The sequence below is a fragment of the Triturus cristatus genome, chromosome 2_2 (genome assembly GCF_964204655.1).
Source record: "Triturus cristatus chromosome 2_2, aTriCri1.1, whole genome shotgun sequence".
NCBI classification, from domain to species: domain Eukaryota; kingdom Metazoa; phylum Chordata; class Amphibia; order Caudata; family Salamandridae; genus Triturus; species Triturus cristatus.
In genome coordinates, this window is record NC_140582.1 from 1,068,340,321 (window position 1) to 1,068,365,929 (window position 25,609).

Genomic DNA, 25,609 nt, shown 5'->3' on the forward strand with positions numbered 1-25,609 from the left:
CACCGTCTGCTTCCTCCGCCACAAGTCGTGTGGTCGACAAGGCCGATCCCACCTGACAACCAGAGGTGCACGGACTCAACTCCCGGATACAGCGCCGTCCTGCAACTCAGGTATGTGTTTATGAGATAGAATAGTCCATCTGGCGCTCATTGAACCCCGGCGTCGAGGAGGGCTCACGATTCAGACCGCAATCCCTTGTTCCGTATCTCCCTCGTACCGTGGGCCGGCAACGCGTCCGCACCCTGACCCTCACCAGCACTTCTTGCGGCCCCAGCGCGTTATGCTCCAGCAAGCTCTCCGCTGTTCCGTCCGACTGTAGCTTCTCACATCCTGCCGCGTGCAGGGCACACCCCCGTCAAGGCGGTGAGTGCGCCCCCCCCGCACCTCCAGACACGCTCCTTCCTGCACACCGTCGATATCTGACAAGGGGCCAAACAGTGGTATCTGTAGCCTTTATTGGTCCTCTCCCATCCGACTTTGCCGAAGGTTAATGTAGTTGTGCCCCTTCTGCACCAATCACGTAGGAGCTCCGACGCGAGGATACACCACCGTTGATATCTCCCCTTGGGTAATGGTTGCCGTCTTTTCTGGACATCCGCCGACTCCCTTGCGATGGATCACCCTGAGGGCGCAGTGGAGACACCCCGCACCATAGTACGGGTGCCCGGCGACAACTGCAACGCGAGAGGCGCACTATGTGGGCCCACGCCACCAGCTGAAGTGTGCCGCGCCCTCCACTCAGTCGGTGTCGCGCTTTATGTAGCTTCACTTGGTTTAGGGGCCTTCAGGTTAAGGTACATGCAGGTCTGCGAAAGTCCATCCACCGGCGAGGGACACCGCGGCTCCTCCGTCTCACCCTGGGTATAGGCGCCTCCCCTGGCCTCCCAGTGCGCAGCCGGACAGCTATTGCTCCACAATCGGTGTTCTTGGCTGGGGGGCGGGGGAGGGAAGGGCCCGGTCCTCGATGTCATCCCCCCCTCCGCGACACGTACAGCGCTGAAGCCGAGCGTCGTCCCGGTGCTTCCTTGGTCACGCTCCTCCCAACACACTGCCGGCGTCGCGCCCTCCACCCAGCCGGTGTCGCGCCCTATGCAGCTTCACTTAGTTGAGGGGCCTCCAGGTTAAAGTATGTGCAGGTCAGTGAAGGCCCATCCACCGACGAGGGACACCGCCACTCCACTCCATCTCACCTTGTGCATCGGCGCCTCCTTAGGCCTCCCAGTGCGCAGCCGGCCACCTGTTATTCCACACTCGGTGTTTTTTGGCTGGGGGGGGGAGGGAAGGGCCCGGCCCTCGATGTCGTCTCTCCCCCCGCGACGCGTACAGCGCAGAAGCCGAGCGCCGCGTCGATGGTTCCTCGGCCGCGCTGCTCCCAAGACGCCACAGGGGCCGCGCCCTCCGGGGCTCAGTGCATCCTCCGGCAGCGATTAGTGCCGTCATTTCTGTGCTCACCGGTCCGGCCCGCCTCCGCAGGTGTGGAGCGCCGTTCCGACCTCGTCTTGCCGGATTATAGCGGAGATCTAGGGGGATTTGAGCCTCGGCGCCGACGGAGCTTTTCGCTAGAGCGGCCATTACTGTTGGCGCTAAGCCACGCCCCTTCTGAATACCTTCTTGATGGAATCAAAGTAATAACCTGAAAGCTTTTCCTACTGAGGAGACTGCAGTAAATGAGGAAATTAGGAAACTTCATAACAAATAAATCTCCCAAGATGGCCACCAGAGACAAAAGAGCCCAAATGCAGCACAAATATCACCCAGATATAGCCCACATGTAGCATAATGACAGAAGTGTGCAAAACACTTATTTTTTGTGTATTTGCAGTTTTATATAGTGCAGACTTGTCAGATATTGGAGTGCTTTACATGAGCATTGGTTACATCACACAAGATCAAATTCATTTTGGTTGTAGACATGGGGAGATTAAGTGATTTGACCAGAATCACAGAATGTTGAGCTGAAGCAGAATCTCCAACCTGGTTCCCCAGTTGCAAAGTCTGCAGCTCTGGAAGTAACACCACATCCTCTCCCCTAAGTGCAACATTTAATCAAGTGGTCAACTGGATAAAAAAAACATAAATATTACAAATAATTTAAAAGTTGTTTGTTTCTATTTGAAAACTCAGAAAATATGTCCTCATTTTAGTTTTTTAGAGCACTAACCATAATTTGGATGCAAATAAGACCCTCTCATATATGTAATTTCTAAAGGAAAGGCTCTAGGTATTACAGTTTTGATTTCATCAAGATGACGTCAGGTGTTCCACACTTTTGTAATAAATATAGAATGTTAGCAATCTAGTTGTTTATTGGGATACTGTTGAGAGGCAGAGGCCAGGGGCACGGACTCTGAAAATTGAAGGCAGGTAGGAGAGTGCAGAGGCAACAATTTGACCACACTGGGCAGGCAGGAAGGGCAGTGGCAGCACAACAGACTATGGAGGGCAGTGGAAAGGGGGGGCAGGGGCAACAAACCAACAATACAGGACTGGCAAGAGAGGGTGTGGCAATATAATAGACCATTGAGGGCAGAAGGAAGAGGCAGTGGTAGTACAACCATACATGCCAACAGACCCGTTTCAGCCAGGAAACGTCCAATGTTTTTAAGCTCAAATGGGCTTTATTTGATCTGTCTCCTGTCTACAATCTCCTCTTTTTCTATGTAACTCAAAGGGGAAAAATCAATACCCCAGTTTTTTTTCAAAATCTCCCTCTTACCAAGTTCAAAATGTTTGCAAGTATGGTACATTGGATCATGGTAGGCAGGAGGAATTGGGGTAGGGACATGGACTCGGATAACAGAGGACAGGAGGGACATGGAGAGGTGCACCAAACTGACCCTACAGGGCAGGCATCAGGGTTTGCAGCAGCACAATACACCACACAAGGCATGCGGGACGGGAGTGCAGCACAACAATCCATAGAAAGCAATAGGGAGGGGACAGGACCATGCACATGGACAACAGAGAACAGAGGGGAAAGAGGCAATGGTAGCTAGCTGACCATAATGGACAGACAAGAGAGAAAGCTGCATCATAACAGACCATAAAGGGTAAGAGGGACGGATCAGGGGCATTACAATGGAACAGACAAGCCAGGAGGGAGGGAATAGGGATCTGCACATGGAAAAAGAGGGCTGGGGGCAAGGGGGCAGGGCAGGAGCAGCAAGATGACCATGGGGGTCAGGCAGGTTGGGCACTAGAAACAAGACACACCATGGAGAGCAACAGTGAGACTCTGATGGCATACACGCAGACCATGGAGGGAAGGTGGGAGGGGGTCGGGGGCAGCTAGCTGAGCACACAGGGAAGGTGGGAGGGGCCATGGCAGCACAGAAGACCATGCATGGCAAGCGGGAGGGTTAGTGGCAGCACAATGGCTATGATGGGCAAGAAGGAGGGTGCAGGGGCATGCACAAAGGACCATGGAGGATAGAAGGAAGGGTCAGGAACTGGGCACAGACAAGAGAGTTCAGGGGAAGGGGCCTCACAACAGACCGCGCGGGGCAGGCAGGAGGAGCAGTTGCAGCACAACAGACCAGGGAGGGCAGAAGGGTGTGGCAGTAAAATGGACCATGGAGGACAGGAGGAAGGGGATAGGGGCATGGCATGTGGACAGGCAGGGTGGCGGTGGCAGGGACAGGTTACAGTCATCTGACAATGCTAGGCAGGTGGAAGGGGAGTGGCAGCTCAACAGAACACTCAGAGTAGATAGGAGTGGCAGGTCCATGGAACATGGTGGGCAAAAAAGATGGAGCAGGGGCATGCACAAAGACATCGGAGGGCAGGGGAAAGGAGAATAGGGGCAGCAAGCTAAGCAGAGAGGCTAAGCAGGAGGTCAATGATGGGCCATAGAATTGGGCAATGGAGGGCAGGAGGAGTGGACTGGTACATCATGCTAAATGGAGGGCAGTGGCAGCACATCAGACCATGCATAGCAGGAGGGAGGAGGCTAGTCCATGGATTCAGACAACAGAGGATAGGGAGGAGGTGGATGGGGCAGCAAGCTAACTGTTCAGAGAAAGTGGGTATTAGGAACTTTATTGTTTTTAAAATGTGTGTCTGTGCGAACTACTTAAAATATGAACAAGTATGCAGCATAATCTCACTTTTATTCAGGAAGAAAAGGACGTTTGTGACTGTGACTCACTTGGCAGAAACACCCCCTGACCCTCCACCCCCCATCGCAAAATGTAGTGCCCGTGAAAAGGGTAGGTGGATGCAGTGTTATATAGAACATAGTCCTGAGAGCACGATTGAAAATGAAAACTAGATATAGTATATGGTATAAACTATGCACCAAAAAGTGTGATATAAGATGAACCGGGGCGTGAAATATAATATGCAATACATTGTGCGCAATGACAGATTCATTGGAGAGCGCGAGATAGCACAGGCACTAGTGCGTGCTATGCGATAGGCACCTTGGAGTGTAATATGCACAGGGCAGTGTTGTGTAACCTAACTAGTCTCTAAAGTTGTAATATAAAATATGTGCTGGGGAGTGTAACGTTGCATATGCACTGTGACAAAGATATGGATCCCAGATTGTAATATGTATGGCATATCGCTGTACGTTATAACATAGGCATCGAGGAAGGCACGTTAGATGGGGCAATATAACCCGTGCGAAGGCAAGTGTGGCATGACATATTCACGGGGTGGTGTTACAGTGCACATGGGCTAGAGAGTGTCATAGCATACTCACTAGTTGGTGGAATACAATACAGAGGTGTGTGGCACTCGGCGGGCACTGGTGGGTGTAACACAGCATTGGGCTCAGCCAGGAGCATGCTGTGACTCTCAAGTGAGGTTTGTCTCCTTTCCAGAGAGTAAAATAAAAAGTATTACACATCCGGCGGTGGATGTGTGTTTTATTAACCTTGAGGGGGGTTTCTTGCATAGTTTGGTCGAATTTTTGTCTAATCCCCTTTAAATGGCTTGTTGTGCGTGTGTATAAATGTATTAAATGTGCCTGTCAATAGCTACCCATGTTTGTATAAATAAACGACAAGGGTGTCTACTTGGAAAGTACCCACCGGCGAGGGCGCCGGGATTAGGCACGGTAAAAATCGTCATGGTGATAGGTACATACGGTTTGTCCAGCATGTCCTAGGTGTTTCTATAAATATATATATTTTTTAAATAATAAAAAACAAAGGCCGGCCCCGGGGGATGGGGTCCCCGGGGCCATAAGTGGCCTGAGGAGGGGGGCAACGCAGCCCAACTCCTAAAGAATAAAAAAAAAAAAATGAACCGGGGGTTGAGGTCCTCGGGCCGATTAAGGCCCTGGGAGGGGGGCCACATGGCCCCCTTCCAAATTTATTTTTTTCAACAAAAAAAATGAGGGTGCAGGCCCTGGGGGATGGAGACCCCAGGGCCAATAAATTAGAAAAGAAGGGGGACCACACAGCCCTCCTTCTTAAAAAAATAAAATAAATAAAAGACTGGCATCGCGCTTGAGGCCATGCCCCCTCCTTGCAGCACTCTGCAAACTTGCCCCCTGGCCAGTTGTAAGTTGGGGAATTAATTCCCCTTCAATACTGAGGTATCTCCAGTATGTGCCAGGGAGCTGCGTTGCAGACAGGTGTTCTGAGGCCATGCCCCTTTTTACACCTCTCTACAACGCAGCTCTGTGGCGCTTACTGGAGGTACCTAGTGGGCTAGTTTGACCCTAGGGAGCCTTAGGATTCAAGGGGACTTAATCTCTCAACTTAGATCGGCCACAGGGCGTGTTTACACAGTGGTGAAGGGACGGACGGGGCCTGAGGTGACATGTGCAAACACGCCCTGTGGCGCATTTTAAGTTGGGGAAATAATTCCCCTTCAATCCTGAGGGACCCTGGGGGCCAACTAGCCCACCAGGTGCTTCCTGTAAGCGCCACTGCTCTGCGTTGCAGAGAGGAGGTGCAGGCCGTGCCCCTTTTTACACCTCTCTGCAATGGTGCTTACTAGACGAACCTTGTGGGCTATTTTGCCCCTAGGGACCCTCGGGATTCAAGGGGACCTAATCTCCCAATTTAAAACGGCCACAGGGCGTGTTTACACAGTGGGGATGGGAGGGGACGGGGCCTGAGGTGACGTGTGCAAACACGCCCTATGGCGCATTTTAAGTTGGGGAAATAATTCCCCTTCAATCCCGAGGGCCACTGGGGGCTAACTAGCCCACTAGGTGCTTCCAGTAAGCGCCACTGAGCTGTGTTGGAGAGAGGTGGTCCAGGCCGTGCTACTTTTTACACCTCTCTGCAACGCAGCTCTGTGGCGCTTACTGGAGGTACCTAGTGGGCTAGGTGGACCCTAGGGACCCTCAGGATTCAAATGAACTTAATCTCCCAACTAAAAACGACCACAGGGCATGTTTACACAGTGGTGAAGGGAAGGGACGGGGCCTGAGTTAACGTGTGCAAACACGCCCTGTGGCGCGTTTTAAGTTGGGGAAATAATTCCCCTTCAATCCTGAGGGACTCTGAGGGCCAACTAGCCCACCAGGTGCTTCCAGTAAGCGCCACTGCGCTGCGTTGCAGAGAGGTGGTCTGTGGCACTTACTGGAGGTACCTAGTGGTCTAGTTGGACCCTAGGGACCCTCAGGTCTCCCAACTGAAAACGGCCACAGGGCGTGTTTACACAGTGGGGAAGGGAGGGGACGGGGCCTGAGGTGACGTGTGCAAACACGCCCTGTGGCGCATTTTAAGAGGTAGTTTTAATCCCCTGCCATATTATATACTAGGGGCTTACAGAGGAGGTCATGCTAATCACAGGGGGACCCCAATGCATAGTGTTCCCTAGTGTATGTAGGTGTTTTCACTGTATTCTGAGTGTCTTTTAACATAGCACTGGCTCTAGGACTGGTTAGTCAGACTCAGTTACCACCAGTATCCATCTGAAAAAGTTGAGGGTACAGGATGATTTTGCAACAAGGCTTCTTTCTGCTCTTTTGTTTGTTCTTTCTGCACGTTATCCTTCTTCCTGCACTTTTCTTCGTCTTTGAGGTCTTCTGTTGCTTCTTTCTGCATTTCTTTTTTTCTTTCTGTGCGTTTTTTCTTCTTTCTTCACATGTCCTATCTCTGTAGGCATAGTTAGAAATTAGCATTTAAAAAACCTTTGAAATTCACTGAATAAAACATAGGTTTCAGGCACGTTATAGTTAGGAATTAGCATTTAAAAAACCTTAGAAATTCACTGAAAAAACCATTGGTTTCAGGGGCGTTATAGTTAGCTGGACTTTTGACTCGTACAAAACCATTGAAATTGCCCCGTTATAGTTAGTTCAGCTAACTATAACTCGCGCGCCCGCAATGCACTGCTGAAACCTATGGTTTTTTCAGCTACATATATATATATATATATATATATATATATATATATATATATATATATATATATTTGCTCCTGAGTTAGCACCAGCCCAGCGCACACATGAACGGTGCTAGTCACGGCGGGGGTGCTCCCGCCTTAAAATTCAGCTCCACACTGCCGATCGGTAATCGTACCGAAACACAGACGACAGCACTCACGGGGGAGAGTTCCAAGAGATAATTTATTTGGGAACTCTGGGCGCTCAAAACAGACGCGTTTCGGCAACTCGCCTTTCTCGATGTTAAGCTCGGAACGCCAACATCGCCATTGTTTTAAATTCATGGTTCGCGCTTGCATTGACAATCAACATAGTAGAAAGACTAACAAAACCCTGAAATCAGGGTGTTAACGTTCCGCCATCTTAGGACGTTCCAAATGGTAACATGAAGCATCAACATTAATGCAATTCAAAAATGGCGTAAACAATAATAAAGCCCTGGATGGGCATACGTTCATGTAGCGCGAAAAAGAACTAACTTTCTCAAGTAAAAAAGCAATGGACAGCGGCTTTCAATCCTCGACACATAATGTTTCAAACAGTGCATAGTATTTCATGAAAAAAGAGAGAGAACTCAACGGATACAAACGTCATATACAGTAACAGACAGAAATTCATATTGAAGATGCAATCGAAATACTTTAGTCTCCCAAATGCACCGCTAACTCCTCACTACTATTCAGACCAAACAGATTTTTACTTTGCAGATCAATGATATAACGTGACTCAAGACGTCTGAGTCTTTGGATCCTATTACCTCCTCTAGGGTTGATAGGTACATGATCTAAGCAAAAGTATGTTAACAAGTCTCGGTCTCTCTTGTGACATTGATTAAAATGTCGAGCAACAGGATAGGACTAATCAAAATTTGAAATAGCCCTCATATGCTCCAGGATCCGAATTTTGGCCGGGTGAATAGTACTGCCAATATAACGGAGTCCGCAGGGAAAGGTCAAACAGTATATAGTGTAAGGAGTGGTGCATGTTAGGAATTTGGTGATTTTCTTAGGTGTTACCAGGCCTGGGACAGTGTATGATAAGACCCTTTTGCTTTTCTTACAGGCCTTGCACTTACCGCAAGGAAAAAAAACATTCAGAGCCCCAAATGGTGATTTCGGATCTACAGTAGGTTGGTAACTGTGCACCAGGGTGTCCCTAAGGGATCTGGCCTTCTTGAAAGTGATCAGGGGGTTGGAGGGTAGGTCACTACCAATGATGGTGTCAGATAAGAGAGTGGCCCAGTTCTTTTTTAAGATGCGTCTAAGATGACCTGCATCCTTCGAGAATGTGGTAATCATTCTAAATTTCCCTGTATTCTCCTTGTCCCTGTGTTTATGTTGATTACTCAAGAGGTCAGTTCTGCTTACATGCTTGGCCTTGTTAAGGGCTCTGGTCAGAACATTCTCACTGTACCCTCTCTGTCTAAAGCGGGCAAGGGTTTCATTAGCTGAAGATTCAAAATCTATATCCCTGGTATTGTTTCTCCTTAATCGTAACAGTTCTCCATAGGGGATACTGTCAATCAGTTTTTTGGGATGACTGCTGGAGGAGTGTAGAATAGCATTCCCAGCCGTGGGTTTGCGATATAATTTTGTATGTAATTTCCCCTCTGCTACGAATATACTAAGGTCCAGGTAATGAACAGCATCTGTACTGACCTCCCCTGTAAATTTCAAGTTTACATTGTTGGTGTTTAGAATTTGTATGTATTCAGATGCCAATGCCGGGGGGCCCATGAAAATTATAAAAAGGTCGTCGATATAGCGATGCCATACCATAACTCTGTCCGTCCAAATTTTATTGGTTTCGGCCCATGCCACCTGCTCCTCCCACCAGCCTATGAAAAGATTTGCATAGCTGGGAGCGAAGCAGGTGCCCATGGCCGTACCCGAGACCTGGTGCAGGTGGCATGGGCTGAAACCAATAAAATGTTTAAATAATGTAAAGCATATCAGCATAAAGTCCAAGTGGGCTTTGTAATAAATCGCTGGCATCGAATCCAATTAATGATGGTGGCAAACCTAAGCAATTATTACTACATAAGGAACTCTCAATTATTCAAAATAAAACACAATGAAAATAATGAGAATGATAATGTAAAAAACAAAAAGTAAAAAGAAAAAGTGAGTCAGATCTCATAGGGTGTCATTTGAGATGTCATCAGTGATGTCATGAGTGATGTCACTGACCATGTCATGAGTGATGTAATATGTGACGTCATCAGCAGTGCATTGCGGGCGCGCGAGTTATAGTTAGCTTAACTAACTATAACGGGAAAATTTCATTGGTTTTTTACGAGTGAAATGTCCAGCTAACTATAACGTGTGTGAAACCTATGGTTTTTTCACTGAATTTGCAAGGTTTTTTAAAAGCTAATTCCTAACTATAACATGTGTGAAACCTATGGTTTTTTCAGTGAATTTGCAAGGTTTTTTAAATGCTAATTTCTAACTATAACGTATGTGAAACCCATGGTTTTTTCAGTGAATTTGTATGGTTTTTTAAATGCTAATTCTTACCTAAAACATATGTGATTCCCATATATTTTTTTTTTGATTTTGTATGATTTTTTTATTATAAATTCTTATCTTAAATGTGTTTTTTTTTTAAAAAAAAAACAAGTTTTTTAAAACTTTTTATTCTCTTAAAACACTATGTTTTTTTCATAAAAAATATGCAATATATCAAGTTTTCTCTTTTTTTTTTACCAGGTAACATATATTAGTATAACATAGAAAATATTTTTTTTTTTTTTTTTTTTTAGTGCGCGTACGGTAAGCGTACGGTAAGCTTACGGTTTACGCAATGTCCGTAATTTATCTACTCTGTTTGCGTATAGTTACGCAATTTGCGTAGCCGCACGTACTGTGCGTGGGGCGCATAGGCGTGTACGCTACACGCGCACGTTACGCGGAAGTGTTGTAGAGTGACTCTTTTGCGCATGCGCGCGAGCGCGTGTCTTTTTTACGCGCATGCGCACTTTTACCGTAAGCGTAACGTAAGCGTAACGTACGCGCACGGTGGGTCATGTGATCATGAAACACAACTTTTGATTGGTTGAAACTACTTTCAGTTCTAGAACTCTCCTACACCACACCCATTCCCCTCATTTCTGCTTGTGATCCCTTAGGAGAAGGAGCTGAGTTGTCTTTGGGATACGATGGCAGACCAGCGCTCTTCTGCTGAGAGTGAGGCTAGCAGCACCACCATCAGGCAGAGAAGGAGGAAACAGAAGAGCTCTTTCATATGGGAGTATTTCAGTTTTCCAGAGGGTGAGAAAAAAGTCAATGCTGCACTGGTGACTTGCAAGCTGTGCCAGCGTGTACTTTCGCGAGGTAATCCCAACAAGAAGTATTCCTTTGGGAATCACACTATGTTGAGACACCTTAAGGATGTGCATCCTAGGACACATGCACGACATACTAGGGGCAACCCTTCAGTAAGTCGAGCGAGCACATCCACAGCAGCTCAGCCGAGTCCTTCTTCGGAAGCTCAGCAGAGCCCTTCATCTGTGGGGGCACAATCACCTTTTTCTGAACCTCTGGAAATGAACCCTCGGTTTGGTAGGGTTACTATGCGGTGTTCATTTTGCCATGATCTAATTGTTCACAGGGAGACCAGTGTTTCCCTCATTAACAACAGAATAGATCAGCACAAATGTCCAACCAGCTAATGTTCCCCTACTTCCTTTCCTCTGTCCCTGCATGAACACAACGGCTCTTTTAAGAGCCAACCTTACCTCTCAACTTTTTTTTATTTTTTCTTTAAAACTTTTTTTTTTTTTTTTTACCGTACGCGTACGGTAAGCATATTTTTTTATTTTTTTTTAAAAACACTAAAAATCAATTACCACATCTCAAGATCCTTGAGGAATTAATAACTAAATACTAAAAATCTTTTTGAGATAAAGTGGAAGAAAGAGACCTTCTAATTTCTCAGTTACCTGTCCCACCCAACATTTTAATTTTTAATTAAAATGTAATTGAAATTACTTGAAAAAATGGTTGGTTTTTTTTGGAAATTTTCTTTCACAATCTGAAAAAAAAGAAAAAAGTATTAATATTTAATAAATCAATATATTACACAGTACACGAATTTACATGTTTTTCCCCAAAAAATGTTTGCCTTTTTTTTGCTGTTTTCAGAATATATTGCATTTCACTATAAATTGTGAAAGCAATTGCATTCATCATTTAACAGCGGGCAAAAAAAAAATAACAATCTCAAAGATTGTATAAAAAAAGCCCAGAATCTCTTTTCACTTAAACATAACATTATAGAAATGCATAATATTCTAAAAAAATATCAACTAATATCAATACTTATTTCTTTAAAATATCGTCTGACATTTTTGTTTCAGAAGTATAATCACAAAAATATATCTCAAATAACTCCACAATACATCTGGTTCCATTTCCTTTAGGCCAAATAGTAATTTTAAAATTCTTTTTTGATTACATTTCCAATGGTAATCCAATAAAATTCTAAAGTTTAAATTGTACAGATCTTACCGATTCTCTGTAACATTTTGGTTTCCGAACGATTAATTAATAATTAAATAAGTCCACAATACAATTGGTTACCTTTCCTCATGGCCAAATAGTAATTTTAAAAATCTTTTTTGAATAAATTTCCAATGGCAATCCAATAACATTCCAAAATTTAAATTGTGCAGATGTTACCGATTTTTTCTAAATTTTTGGTTTTCCAAAGTTTCATTAAAAATTTAAAAAGTCCACATTACAATTGGTTACCTTTCCATTAGGCCAAATGATAATTTGAAAAATCATTTTTTTTTAAAATTCCAATGGTAATCCAATAAAATGGTAAAATTGTTTTGTACACATCTTGCCAAGTCTCTCTAAAATTTAGGTTTCAGGAAGATTAGATAGGAATTTGCTAAATCAAAAGGCAAACGTTGCTTGAAAATCAATTGGGAATCATTACACAGTGTCCAGCCTTTTTCACATTTAAGATAAACTGTGTAATGTCCAGAAGTAACAGTAGGTCCTTCATGGAAAATTATTGCAACTGTTACAAAAGTTTTTCCTGAAATTGATAATTGCTGTCCTGTAAACTTCTTTATTAAAGTATCCAATTTTGAACCATCAGCTTTACATCGTTGCATCATTAAAATTACATATTGTCCGTATTCCTTTAAAAGTAACGTTGAAAACATTTCAGATTGACACTCACTGCATTCCATGTTATGATTAGCATCTTTAACTAATTTAGCAAAAGTGACTGTTTTACTTTCTGGCAATGTTAAATAAATAAACCTTTCAGAATCAACATTAGAGCCACATGTATTGAAACAGTTTTCACAACTATGTTCCCATTTATAAGAGAGACCAAACAAATTTTTAATGGGAACCCCTTCTTCTTCCAGTACCTGAAGAAAAAACATCAAGAATTCCTGTGCGTCTTGCTGTACATTTTGAGAAAACTGTGTTCGTCCTGAACATACATCTAAAAGTTTTCTAATTTCAGTAACACTTTCTATTTGAGTTTTATCATTACTCAGCTTTTGAAAAAGGAGACTCAACTCAGAACAGAATCTTTTTCCCTGATTTACTATTATCTGCTCTTGCACACTTTCCAGATAAAATGCAACATTCAGCACTACATTAGCGTAGCAGTTGACACCAGAGCTATTTTCAAAATGACATCCTACAACCTCTTCTTCATTTTCCTTTTTCTTTTTGCTTGCAATTACATCACTCCTCTTTTTTTTCCTCCTCTCTACATCTTCATTACAGATATTCTCATTTCTCCTTTTACGAGAAACTACACGTTTCTCCAACACAGGATACTGATCTAAATGAGGAGTATAGGTTCTTCTTAATCTATTAGACTCCTTTACACAATTTGTATCAGCACTAACTTTTGAGTCATCAAAGTCTATCATGAATAAACCAGATAATGTTTTCACTCGTGACAAAGCTACATAAGCCATACCTTCTTTGAACACAGTTGAACCAATGTTCACAAAAGCACAATCTACAGTCAATCCTTGAGACTTGTGAATAGTTACAGCATATGCTAGCGAAAACGGAAACTGCTTCCTACGTACATATAAGTCTTTCACAAGCATGAAACGAACTGAACAACGACAAATGTCTTTAACTTCTTCTATCTGATCAAATTTTATTTTTAAACATTCAATTCCATCTTTTTTCTGGTAATTAATAAAACCCACAACTCGTCGCATAGCTCCATTAACTAAACCTTTTTCAGCATCCAAATTTCTCCTTAAAAATACTCTACAGTTCATGCAAACATATAGATTTTTTTCTAATCCAGCTGTTTTGGAAATGTTCTTCTCTAGTGAATCCAATTTATTTTTCAGTGTGCCTGTTAATGTGATAGTAATTCTTCCATCCTCAATTTTGTCCACTGCTTCCAATTTCCTGATATCTTCCTTTTCCAATTTCAAAAGCTCCTCATTGAATATTGAGCATTCACGTAGAGTTGGCATTAAGCAGATGACACTTTTCTTTTCTGCAATGTTCTTGTATATCTTCTCTGCAACTATTTCTTCCTTTGGAAATAAATTATGTAGCAACCGACTCTGTAATGCTTTTGTGCCTGCTTCAGTGAGTAGTCCAATCCTGATATCTTTCAGAATACTTCCATATTCTTCATCGTTTGCTTGCCTCATATTAGTAGTAAGTTCCTTGTACTCAAAGAAGGACCAAATATTTGCATTACCAATGCTTCCCAATGACTTCTTTGTGTCTTCATGTGTCACAGTATTAAACACTGGTTGTCCTTTAACTGGAGTAAGCTGTAGAAGATCCCCAAAAACTATGACATGTTTTCCACCAAATAACACGTCATAGTCTGTCCTTAGAATTTGCTGCATTCTTAAATGCACAAAGGCAAGCATTAAGTTTGATACCATGCTCACCTCATCAATAATGAGAACTTGCATCTTCTTCAATACTCTTGAAACTTCCAAGCATGCTTCTCCAGTTAGCTTGTTGTATTGTATTTTGTTCTCATGCTCCACTGGTAACATTAGCAAACGATGTAAGGTGATTCCTTTTATGTTATAGGCTGCTAACCCAGTTGGAGCAGTAACCACACAAGACAAAGTAGAATCCGTTTTTTGCTGTAGGTAGCTTCTGATGACTTTTATTAAGAAACTTTTTCCAGTTCCAGCTTGTCCACTTACATACATCCTGATTGGATGAAATGATGTGCATGAGCACTCTTTTTTTTCATGTAGAAATCCGTGATCAATTTTGTTTCTGATCTCTTCATAAATTTGTTGCTGCTCTTCGTTCAGTTGTCTTTCCAAATTTTGTAAGTCTATAAATTCTTCTTGAGCTTGATTCATAGCCGTTTCCACTTCATTCATGGCTATTGATGCTTCATTTTCAACGATTGGTTGTCCTAGGGGATCTTGACTGAGTGTTCCTGAACTTTGGCTGTCCTGAGAACTGTCTCTAGCTACTTCTGCTGCAATTGTAGTTTCCTGTTCAATTTCTTCATTTAACATTTGCAGATAAGTTGTGAATGTACTGCATTGTATGCTGTCTTTGCAAGCATTAAATGAATCTTCATAGCTTTGAAATTCTCCCAGTAGTTCATCCTCTGAACGCCATGGTTTAAACAGCTGTAAAAGAGCCAAGTAGTAAAATTCCTTTTTGTCAGTAGTGTCGCACCTCAGCTTCCGGTGATTTATCAAACTTCCTTTTGTTTGCTTCACCAAACATCCTTCCTCACCAATGACTTTATATTTTCCATTTTTGATGTCTTCTGCGGCTTTCTGTGAATAAATGTAGTTCTGCAGCACTTCATAGAGACACATGTTCTCCAGATGTTGACTTCTCTTGGGATAATATGTGTCCAACATGTTTGATTTCAAAATATCTGTACTTTCTGGGTCATTCTCGGCCAAATATTCAATTTCTCCAACAGATTTCAGTACCCGATTTCTCATTGCTGCAAGGCCTAAACTTGCCCAAATTATTCTTCTTGATTTCGAGTAGAGACTTGCAGAAGATAACCTATCTGAACATTCGTAGGATCCAATTTCTCGATGCGATAACATCTTTAAACTGAAACTGTACAGCTTCTTACTGACAGTCTTCTCGTGAGAAATCTCTTCCCACATTTCTTTCAATTCAGTTTTTTCTGATTTAGTAATGTAAGACGTTACATATCGAGCAACAGCAATGGAATTGTCAGCTACATACTGTATATCCATGTTTGCATTCCACATGGATAAAATGACTGGGTTGTAGTCATTTATATTTTTTGATTCTTCTTTTCTTTTTAGGTTGTAGGTATTCTTAGGTGATTTTCTTGTGATAGTATGTCTCACAGATGACATAAAACTGTTTACTCTTCCATTTGAAAGAACAGGTCTAGGAAATCCAAATCGACATTTAGTGTAGTATTTATCTTTGCTCTTGTATTTCCGTCGACAGTATTTTCCACACCGATGACTTTGGAAACGTAAAACTTGCTCCTTTAACTTTTTCTCTTCTGTGCTTTTTGGTATAGCACATGTTGCATATTCTTCAATGTAAGATAACACTGCTTCATCAGTATCTGTTCCAAACTTTGGGGCATCCTTGATCCACAACAGCATATGAATATGAGGAGCACCTCTTGCCTGGTACTCTTTTCTCCAAAAGAAATCCACTACTTCTCCTAGAGGTGGATTTTTTTTATTGCAGATGAAGGACATCATAGCCTCAAATCTATGATTGAAATATCTGCAAACATTAACCGGATCCAATGAGCACAGTTCTCCTGCTGTCTTGTATTCGATGTTTTTAATGTTTGAATTTGCCTCTCGTAGAAAATCCAGTAAATCATCCCAAGCGTACTCAGCACAGCTTAGGGTAAGGAACCATGTTGGTGTTCCTAAATTTCGTAACATGCATTTTAATTCACCATGGCATCGGTACCAATATTCATTTGTCCCACGCTGACAAGCCATCAGATTGATCAGTTGTGTTTCCAAATGATCATCTCGGTGCTGCACTTTCTCCATAAAATCCTTAGCAGACACATTTTGTAAATGTACTCCACTTTTTAAAATGTGATTTACTGCATATGATAATGCAGACAAGTCGCTTTCAAATAAAAGATGGAACAAATAAGGAATACTTTGTCGAAATCTGGGATCTTCAGCATATAGTCTTGTAGTCCGATACTCAGAAGCTGGAATCTGTTCTGGACGTTCATCGTATCGTCCTCCTTTTCCTTTAGGAAACAGCTGGGGAAAACATCGAGCTTCCAAGCTCTCCTCCCATACACTCACGGGAGTTCCTTTTGCTTTCTTCATCTGAAACAGATCAATATTGTCTCCCATAACTTCTTTTGAATGAAGAGGATGTATGCTAAAATGTTCATAAATTTCTTCTTCCTTTGACTTGTCCACTTTTTCAATTTGTCCAGTTGGTGTTTCTGTGTCTTCTTGTAAATCTTCTTCTTCTTCTTCTATATAAATTGATTCATACCATTTGTTATTCCTTTTCAAATACAAATTTGCTCTTTGTACTTTCCGTACATCTACCAGCTCCTGCCAAATCTTCTTATTCTTTGTAGGTACACCATTAACCAGAATAATTAATGGTTCAGTTTCCAAAGTATCCACATCAATAGTTTCCATATTTTTTTTCAAATCCAAGGGCAAATACACCACTCTACCTTTTAAACCTCTCAGTAAATCTGAAGGAGGTAATTTACCAGTTTTGGGCTCCATACGTACTATGGTCTGGAACGGATGAACACATTGAATGAGTATAGACTCATATGTATTTAATTCAGAAAGTTCAGCAGGAATAGCATCCAATTCTAAATTATTATGTACAGCTCTGGTCGGCATTCTATTTTCCTCTAACTTGTTGTAACAGTATTTACAAATACGCTGATCTTCACCCAATTCAAAACAATTTTCAAGAAATATATATGTGGCAAAATCCTTCCACTTATAATTATCTTCATTTTCACTCTTTCTGTAGAGATCAACATTCCTAGTTTGTTTTCTATAATGAGTTCTGCGGCAACAAATACAAGTAATATTTGGTCTTTCATTAGAGATTATTGCAAATTTTGTTATGTGATCATTAAATGTCTTACTTACAGAGGGTTCTACATTCTCTTCCACTTCTTCCTCATTTACTGTGTCCTTTTCTGCACTGTTTTGTTCAGGACCAAAGTAACAAAACTGAATTTCATCAACAACCTTCTCTACATCTGATACCGATCCACGGAACAGAGCCCTATTCAATTCATCTAACTTTATTGCTGGACTTTTAGCAAAATACAACCGTCTCACAAACTTTCTCATTTCAGTATGATGAACAGCCAGCATCCTAAAATGATGGAAAACACTATTACACACTTTTCTAGATAGACAAGCCAGAGAATGACCCTGCAAACCAGTATTCTCTCTCACTCTGCATGGATCTAGACTTTGAAGCACCTTAATCTTCTGTTTTACACTTTTTTTACTATATTCTCTTAGAAACTCACGAAATTTATCAATAGATTCCTGACGCACAGTGCAAATACTACTACAATTCCAAGTGTACACTGGGGCTTTAGGACGTCTCCCCATAGCCTCATCCGCCATCACTTGTACCTCATCTCTTGGAACCATTATCTCCTTCTCCATTATGCAACCATTTTTCACTTCATAAGCACGACCTCTGGTGTCAACTGCATGCAGCAAACTATTACTTTGAAAATAGCTCTCTTCATTAAAAAAAGGTTCACTACTTGAACTATGCATCCATTTTCCTGAAAACACTTTACAAAAGTTTGTTCTGTTCACTACTCTTTTCCTTTTGCTTTGTGATTTCAGTACATTAACCATTTTATCTAATGTACGCATCCTATTCAAAATTAAAATGAATAGTTTCCTTTTTAATTCTAATGCCTTTGCTGCAATGGCTTCAATTTCTTTTTTTCTCTTGTAAAATTTTGCCTTTTGCTTATATTTCTTCACATCCTTTATCAAATTGGACATAACTCTTCTCTGAAACATTTTTCTACGTATCTCTTTAAACGCTGTTTTTCTGTTTAAGTTAATCTTTATAGTTGCAGAAGGTATATTTGCATTAACTAAATTCTCATTTTTTTCCTGTCCTTTTCTATTGAAAACATTCTTTCCAGTACAGACATTTTGTACATTTTTCCTTTTTTTGAATATGTTCTTTAAAAAATCTTTTGTCTGCTTACCAGAAGATTTTTTCTTTTTCCCAACATGAGCATCTCCAACTAACTTAGGTCCTCCAGTTGTCTTCAAATATAGGTTTTTTTTGTGGTCTTTCTTTAGTCTGGATTTTGTAGGCATCTTAAATTTTATTCACTGCTCTTCAGCAATACCTGAAAAAAACTAAAAAAAAATTCCTTTATTTTATTTAAATATATTACTACATTTTTTATGTTCTTTAGAAATATTAAAATACTATAAACCCCTTTCCTATAAATGAAAATCACAATAACACCTTCACAAATTAAATATCTAAAAATAATTCCTGTGTGCACACAAAGTCATGCTTTGAAATTAGGCAGAAAACGAAATTTCTTTGCCAATTGCAAAGCATACTTTCTACTACTTTTTAGGCAAGTGATAAGTACTTTTACAGACTGACACATTTTGAATCCACTTTTCAGATTCTTAAAAAAGCACATGTCCAAACTGCTTTTTCAGACCAGCACCATGTGTAACCTGGGTGACTGACTACACTCCAGCAAGGGCAACCAGCCTTAGTGATGCTGAATGTATTTGCATTACTGACTGAAACCTCAAACCCCACTCGGTTGTGAATACTGTGCATGATTCCACAGGATAAGCAGCTGGGTGTGTGCTAAGAGTCTGCTTCTGCACCAAAAAATGGTTCCCCCTTTCCATCTAATGCAACTGTGAAATCACCAGAGCAATACGCAATAAATCTATGCTTGTAATTCCTATTTACACACAGAGTCATGTTTTCACATTAGGCCCTTAAACGAAATTTCTTTGCCAATTTGAAAGCACACTTACTACTCTTTTTTTTGGCAAGTGATAAACACTTTTACAGACTGACACATTTTGAATCCATTTTTCAGATTCTTAAAAAAGCACATGTCCAAACTGCTTTTTCAGACCAGCACCATGTGTAACCTGGGTGACTGACTACACTCCAGCAAGGGCAACCAGCCTTAGTGATGCTGAATCTATTTGCATTACTGACTGAAACCTCAAACCCCACTCGGTTGTGAATACTGTGCATGATTCCACAGGATAAGCAGCTGGGTGTGTGCTAAGAGTCTGCTTCTGCACAAAAAAAATGGCTCCCCCTTTCCATCTAATGCAAATGTGAAATCTCCAGAGCAATACGCAATAAATCTCTGCCTGTAATTCCTATTTGCACACAGAGTCATGTTTTCACATTAGTCACAAAACGAAATTTCTTTGCCAATTTGAAAGCACAATTACTTCTCTTTTTTTTGGCAAGTGATAAGTACTTTTACAGTCTGACACATCTTGAATCCACTTTTCAGATTCTGAAAACAGCACATGTCCAAACTGCTTTTTCAGACCAGCACCATGTGTAACCTGGGTGACTGACTACACTCCAGCAAGGGCAACCAGCCTTAATGATGCTGAATGTATTTGCATTACTGACTGAAACCTCAAACCCCACTCGGTTGTGAATACTGTGCATGATTCCACAGGATAAGCAGCTGGGTGTGTGCTAAGAGTCTGCTTCTGCACAAAAAAATGGTTCCCCCTTTCCATCTAATGCAAATGTGAAATCTCCAGAGCAATACGCAATAAATCTCTGCCTGTAATTCCTATTTGCACACAGAGTCATGTTTTCACATTAGTCACAAAACGAACTTTTTTTGCCAATTTGAAAGCACACTTACTTTTCTTTTTTTTGGCAAGTGATAAACACTTTTACAGTCTGACACATCTTGAATCCACTTTTCAGATTCTGAAAACAGCACATGTCCAAACTGCTTTTTCAGACCAGCACCATGTGTAACCTGGGTGACTGACTACACTCCAGCAAGGGCAACCAGCCTTAATGATGCTGAATGTATTTGCATTACTGACTGAAACCTCAAACCCCACTCGGTTGTGAATACTGTGCATGATTCCACAGGATAAGCAGCTGGGTGTGTGCTAAGAGTCTGCTTCTGCACAAAAAAATGGTTCCCCCTTTCCATCTAATGCAAATGTGAAATCTCCAGAGCAATACGCAATAAATCTCTGCCTGTAATTCCTATTTGCACACAGAGTCATGTTTTCACATTAGTCACAAAACGAACTTTTTTTGCCAATTTGAAAGCACACTTACTTTTCTTTTTTTTGGCAAGTGATAAACACTTTTACAGTCTGACACATCTTGAATCCACTTTTCAGATTCTGAAAACAGCACATGTCCAAACTGCTTTTTCAGACCAGCACCATGTGTAACCTGGGTGACTGACTACACTCCAGCAAGGGCAACCAGCCTTAATGATGCTGAATGTATTTGCATTACTGACTGAAACCTCAAACCCCACTCGGTTGTGAATACTGTGCATGATTCCACAGGATAAGCAGCTGGGTGTGTGCTAAGAGTCTGCTTCTGCACAAAAAAATGGTTCCCCCTTTCCATCTAATGCAAATGTGAAATCTCCAGAGCAATACGCAATAAATCTCTGCCTGTAATTCCTATTTGCACACAGAGTCATGTTTTCACATTAGTCACAAAACGAACTTTTTTTGCCAATTTGAAAGCACACTTACTTTTCTTTTTTTTGGCAAGTGATAAACACTTTTACAGACTGACACATTTTGAATTCACTTTTCATATTCTTAAAAAAGCACATGTCCAAACTGCTTTTTCAGACCAGCACCATATGTAACCTGGGTGACTGACTACACTCCAGCAAGGGCAACCAGCCTTAGTGATGCTGAATGTATTTGTATTACTGACTGAAACCTCAAACCCCACTCGGTTGTGAATACTGTGCATGATTCCACAGGATAAGCAGCTGGGTGTGTGCTAAGAGTCTGCTTCTGCACAAAAAAATGGCTCCCCCTTTCCATCTAATGCAAATGTGAAATCTCCAGAGCAATACGCAATAAATCTCTGCCTGTAATTCCTATTTGCACACAGAGTCATGTTTTCACATTAGTCACAAAACGAAATTTCTTTGCCAATTTGAAAGCACACTTACTACTCTTTTTTTTGGCAAGTGATAAACACTTTTACAGACTGACACATTTTGAATCCACTTTTCAGATTCTTAAAAAAGCACATGTCCAAACTGCTTTTTCAGACCAGCACCATGTGTAACCTGGGTGACTGACTACACTCCAGCAAGGGCAACCAGCCTTAGTGATGCTGAATGTATTTGCATTACTGACTGAAACCTCAAACCCCACTCGGTTGTGAATACTGTGCATGATTCCACATGATAAACAGCTGGGTGTGTGCTAAGAGTCTGCTTCTGCACAAAAAAAATGATTCCCCCTTTCCATCTAATGCAACTGTGAAATCACCAGAGCAATACGCAATAAATCTATGCTTGTAATTCCTATTTACACACAGAGTCATGTTTTCACATTAGGCCCTTAAACGAAATTTCTTTGCCAATTTGAAAGCACACTTACTACTCTTTTTTTTGGCAAGTGATAAACACTTTTACAGACTGACACATTTTGAATTCACTTTTCAGATTCTTAAAAAAGCACATGTCCAAACTGCTTTTTCAGACCAGCACCATGTGTAACCTGGGTGACTGACTACACTCCAGCAAGGGCAACCAGCCTTAGTGATGCTGAATGTATTTGCATTACTGACTGAAACCTCAAACCCCACTCGGTTGTGAATACTGTGCATGATTCCACAGGATAAGCAGCTGGGTGTGTGCTAAGAGTCTGCTTCTGCACAAAAAAATGGCTCCCCCTTTCCATCTAATGCAAATGTAAAATCACCAGAACAATACGCAATAAATCTCTGCCTGTAATTCCTATTTGCACACAGAGTCATGTTTTGACATTAGTCACAAAACGAAATTTCTTTGCCAATTTGAAAGCACACTTACTACTCTTTTTTTTGGCAAGTGATAAGTACTTTTACAGACTGACACATTTTGAATCCACTTTTCAGATTCTTAAAAAAGCACATGTCCAAACTGCTTTTTCAGACCAGCACCATGTGTAACCTGGGTGACTCACTACACTCCAGCAAGGGCAACCAGCCTTAGTGATGCTGAATGTATTTGCATTACTGACTGAAACCTCAAACCCCACTCGGTTGTGAATACTGTGCATGATTCCACAGGATAAGCAGCTGGGTGTGTGCTAAGAGTCTGCTTCTGCACAAAAAAATGGCTCCCCCTTTCCATCTAATGCAACTGTGAAATCACCAGAGCAATACGCAATAAATCTCTGCCTGTAATTCCTATTTGCACACAGAGTCATGTTTTCACATTAGTCACAAAACGAAATTTCTTTGCCAATTTGAAAGCACACTTACTACTCTTTTTTTTGGCAAGTGATAAACACTTTTACAGACTGACACATTTTGAATCCACTTTTTAGATTCTTAAAAAAGCACATCTCCAAACTGCTTTTTCAGACCAGCACCATTTGTAACCTGGGTGACTGCCTACACTCCAGCAAGGGCAACCAGCCTTACTGATGCTGAATGTATTTGCATTACTGAGTGCAACCTCAAACCCTTAAAGTATTCCTGTTTTTTACCAGTACACCTTAATTTACCGTGAAAACATAGTCCATATTATTTTACATGTTCCTCACATTTAAATTTCTCCCAAAACAGAAAATAATAAACACAACTTCAACAAAAGGAATTCCATTTCTATTATTCATTTCTTAATTTACCATATACATCCCCTCTCAAACTCTAAACTCACCTTTAAAATTAGTTAGTTGTGAAAGAAATGTGGCACTCAAACAGCAGATTATCAGAGCCAGGATCTCTGTTCTTTACACCTCTCTCCTCTCAGCAGAACCAGATAATGGCAAACTTTCCCTCTCTTTTTCCACACATATACATGTTAATTTCAAATATCAGTGCTTCCCCCTTTTTTTCAAATGTAATCACACATTTCTATTGGTTGAAAACCAACCCTTTTCCAAAAGTACCCTTCCCCCAACTTGACTTCTGCCTAGTACCCTTCCCCCAACTTGACTTCTGCCTGCTACCATAGCAACAGCTCATGGAACACTGCTGTGTGGAGTTAGGTCAGAAGTTCACCAAACAATGTTTCAATTCCACAGAGCAAGAGTGCTTGACTTTTCAATCCTAACAGCAAATCCATAGTACTGTTCTTTGGTAACCCATTTTTCTGTACCAATACAAAACATGCTTCTATTAATTTACACATACAGCCTAGTTTTTATCCTAGAATGGTATGAAACAGCCAATCAGTTCTTTTTTTTATAAAAAAAATATGTATGCCTCCATTTCCAAACTGTCTTTCATTTCTTTTTACCATTCTACTGAATTACACCTCCTGAGTGCATCCAGTTCTCCTTTGAAGATGTTCACAGTGTGGATTGTAGGGCACAGCTATGTCTTCTGGAGTGAAAAGTATGCAGAGAAAACAGATATGGTGAGAGACCTTGCTTTGCCAAATGTAGACATTAAATGGATTGGTCAGAGAGGGTTAAAGTGGCACCAATTGATGCCATTGGTGAAATCCTTCATGCAAATCCAACACCCTGACCTCATAATAGTGCACTGTGGTGGCAATGACCTAGGCACTTTGACTGGGGTAGGTCTGGAAATGCTTATGAAGGACACCTTTGCACAACTGTTTTCACTTTTCCCTAAAACTGCCTTTGTGTTTTCCAACATATGCCAAAGGCAAAAATGGAACTGGTCCAATCATTTCTGTCCGCAGATTGACAAAGCAAGAAAGCACGTCAACAAATCTGTTTCTGCTTTCCTCCGTGACTATGGTATGGGTTCCATTTACCACAACAACTTGCGTTACGACATGCAAGACATTTATAGAGGAGATGGTGTACACTTCACTGATGAAGGGAACAGAGTCTTCCTCTTGAACCTTAGACTCTGCATCGTTACTTACTTGTAGGTACCACTAAAAAATCACTTCATAAACACAACAGCTCTTTTTAGAGCCCCCTAATATCTAAACTCTTAAATCTGCATTTCATTTCTTTTTTTTAATTTTTTTTCTACCGTACGCGTACGTTGAGCTTACCGTACGCGTACCCCGCGATTTTTTTTAAAATCAATAAATGTTTTCTTTGTACTTTTCTGTCCTTCTTTGACCCCCTTACAAATGTTAGGGGGTCTGTAACTCTCTCCCTTGCCCCCTTTTCAAGATATCACCCTTTTTTTTCTGAGTGAAACACACGAAATGGCGGCCGCCGCTTCCTGGTTTCGACCGATTCGAATGTTTACTAAGATCTAAGAGCCAATCAGAATCGCGCTTGCGCACGCCACCATACGCGTACGGTACGCGCACCGTAAGCGCACGGTAAGCTGGCTCAGATATATATATTGATTTAAAGGCTATTTTCTCAGAATCTACTGAACAGATTTACACCAAACCTACAAAAGGCACTTCCTTGACCTGAGGACTACCTCTCTGCCAAATTTCAAGTAATTCTGTTCAGCCGTTCGGGCTGTAGCTGTGTCTAAAGGTCCTATGGAAAAATGCATGGGAAAAACGCGTTTTGGGACCCCCCTTTTATCTCAGCCCCCGCTTGACGAATCCCCCCGAGACTTTCAGGGTAGGAGCGGAGCGTAACGCCCCATCTATTTTGAAAAATTCGCGAGGATTCATCGACCGGCGCCAAAGTTATTTAAAATAGAATGTTGCGGTTTTCCTATGGAAACGTGGTCCTAACTATAACTACCTACTGGCGACCGCCAGTAGGTAATGTGTATGTATGTATATATATATATATATATATATTACCTACTGGCGGTCGCCAGTAGGTAGTTATAGTTAGGACCCCTTTTCCAGAGGAAATCCGCAACATTCTATTTTGAATAACTTTGGCGCCGGTCGATGAATCCTCGCGAATTTCTCAAAATAGGTGGGGCGCTACGCTCCGCTCCTACCCTGAAAGTCTCGGGGGGATTCGTCAAGCGGGGGCTGAGATAAAAGGGGGGTCCCAAAACGCGTTTTTCCCATGCATTTTTCCATAGGACCTTTAGAACGAGCTACAGCCCGAACGGCTGAACAGAATTACTAGAAATTTGGCAGAGAGGTAGTCCGTAGGTCAAGGAAGTGCCTTTTGTAGGT